This window comes from Littorina saxatilis, linkage group LG14 (assembly GCF_037325665.1).
Source record: "Littorina saxatilis isolate snail1 linkage group LG14, US_GU_Lsax_2.0, whole genome shotgun sequence".
NCBI lineage: Eukaryota > Metazoa > Mollusca > Gastropoda > Littorinimorpha > Littorinidae > Littorina > Littorina saxatilis.
Genome location: NC_090258.1, coordinates 44,736,022 through 44,738,521, shown reverse-complemented (window position 1 = coordinate 44,738,521; position 2,500 = coordinate 44,736,022). Strand labels below are relative to the sequence as shown.

The following is a 2,500-nucleotide window of genomic DNA, read 5'->3' as shown; positions in this document are numbered from 1 at the left end:
CTTTTGTGTGCAAGTTACCTGTGTTACCTGTGAGTGTTAGGCTACCTGTGTGAGTTAACTGTGTGTGTCACTTGGGTGTTACCTTTGTTGGTTACGTTTTAGTGATACATGTGTGCGTTATCTATGTTTGTTACTTGCATGTGTGTGTGTGTTACCTGTGTGTTACCTGAGTATGACCTGTGTGTTACCTGTGATTATCACCTATGTACCACTTGTGAGTGTTACCTGTGTGTGTTACCTATGTGAGTTACCTGTGTGAATTAACTATATGTGTCACTTGTGTGTTACCTGTGTTGGTTATGTTTTAGTGATACATGTATACGTTACCTGTGTAGGTTACTTTTGTGTGCAAGTTACCTGTGTTACCTGTGAGTGTTACCTGTGTGAGTTACCTGTGTGAGTTAACTGTGTGTGTCACTTGTGTGTTACCTTTGTTGGTTACGTTTTAGTGATACATGTGTGCGTTACCTGTGTTTGTTACTTGTATGTGTGTGTTACCTGTGTGTTACCTGTGTGTTACCTGAGTATGACCTGTGTGTTACCTGTGTGTTACCTGTGTGTTACCTGTGAGTATTACCTGTGTGTTACCTGTGAGTGTTACCTGTGAGTGTTACCTGAGTATTACCTGTGAGTGTTACCTGTGTGTTACCTGTGTGTTACCTGTGAGTTACCTGTGAGTGTTACCTGTGTGTTACCTGAGTATGACCTGTGTGTTACCTGTGTGTTACCTGTGAGTGTTACCTGTGTGTTGCCTGAGTATGACCTGTGTGTTACCTGTGAGTATTACCTGTGTGTTACCTGTGAGTGTTACCTGTGTGTTACCTGTGAGTGTTACCTGTGTGTTACCTGTGAGTGTTACCTGTGTGTTACCTGTGAGTGTTACCTGTGAGTATTACCTGTGTGTTACCTGTGAGTATTACCTGTGTGTTACCTGTGAGTGTTACCTGTGAGTATTACCTGTGTGTTACCTGTGAGTATTACCTGTGTGTTACCTGTGAGTGTTACCTGTGAGTATTACCTGTGTGTTACCTGTGAGTGTTACCTGTGTGTTACCTGTGTGTTACCTGTGAGTGTTACCTGTGTGTTGCCTGAGTATGACCTGTGTGTTACCTGTGTGTTACCTGTGAGTATTACCTGTGTGTTACCTGTGAGTGTTACCTGTGTGTTACCTGTGAGTGTTACCTGTGTGTTACCTGTGAGTGTTACCTGTGAGTATTACCTGTGTGTTACCTGTGAGTATTACCTGTGTGTTACCTGTGAGTGTTACCTGTGAGTATTACCTGTGTGTTACCTGTGAGTATTACCTGTGTGTTACCTGTGAGTGTTACCTGTGAGTATTACCTGTGTGTTACCTGTGAGTGTTACCTGTGAGTATTACCTGTGTGTTACCTGTGAGTGTTACCTGTGAGTATTACCTGTGTGTTACCTGTGAGTGTTACCTGTGAGTGTTACCTGTGAGTGTTACCTGTGTGTTACCTGTGTGTTACCTGTGAGTATTACCTGTGTGTTACCTGAGTATTACCTTGTTTTACCTGTGAGTGTTACCTGTGTGTTACCTGTGAGTGTTACCTGTGTGTTACGTGAGTGTTACCTGTGTGTTACCTGAGTATTACCTGCGTTTTACCTGTGAGTGTTACCTGTGTGTTACCTGTGAGTGCTACCTGTGTGTTACCTGTGTGTTACCTGAGTATGACATGTGTGTTACATGTGTGTTACCTGTGAGTATTACCTGTGTGTTACCTGTGTGTTACCTGTGTGTTACCTGAGTATTACCTGTGAGTGTTACCTGTGAGTGTTACCTGTGTGTTACCTGAGTATTACCTGTGTGTTACCTGAGTATTACCTGTGTGTTACCTGTGAGTGTTACCTGTGAGTGTTACCTGTGAGTGTTACCTTGTGTTACCTGAGTATTACCTGTGTGTTACCTGTGAGTGTTACCTGTGAGTGTTACCTGTGTGTTACCTGAGTATTACCTGTGTGTTACCTGTGTGTTACCTGTGAGTGTTACCTGTGTGTTACCTGAGTATTACCTGTGTGTTACCTGAGTATTACCTGAGTGTTACCTGTGTGTGTTACCTGTGAGTATTACATGTGTTACCTGAGTATTACCTTGTGTTACCTGTGTGTTACCTGTGTGTTACCTGTGTGTTACCTGTGTGTTACCTGTGTGTTACCTGTACGTATTACCTGTGTGTTACCTGAGTATTACCTGAGTATTACCTGAGTATTACCTGTGTGTTACCTGTGTGTTACCTGTGTGTTACCTGTGAGTATTACCTGTGTGTTACCTGAGTATTACCTGTGTGTTACCTGAGTGTTACCTGTGAGTGTTACCTGTGAGTGTTACCTGTGAGTGTTACCTGTGAGTGTTACCTGTGAGTGTTACCTGTGAGTATTACCTGTGTGTTACCTGTGAGTGTTACCTGAGTATTACCTGTGTGTTACCTGAGTGTTACCTGTCAGTGTTACCTGTGAGTATTACCTGTGAGTGTTACCTGTG

The 2,500-nt window shown here is 43.1% G+C and overlaps 1 protein-coding gene across 1 annotated transcript in view; it reads left to right on the top strand.

Annotated features, from left to right (window-relative positions):
• The window catches only part of LOC138946620 (mucin-19-like), a 148,160-nt gene that overhangs the window by 17,574 nt on the left and 128,086 nt on the right, over positions 1–2,500 (top strand). The window lies entirely within an intron of this gene.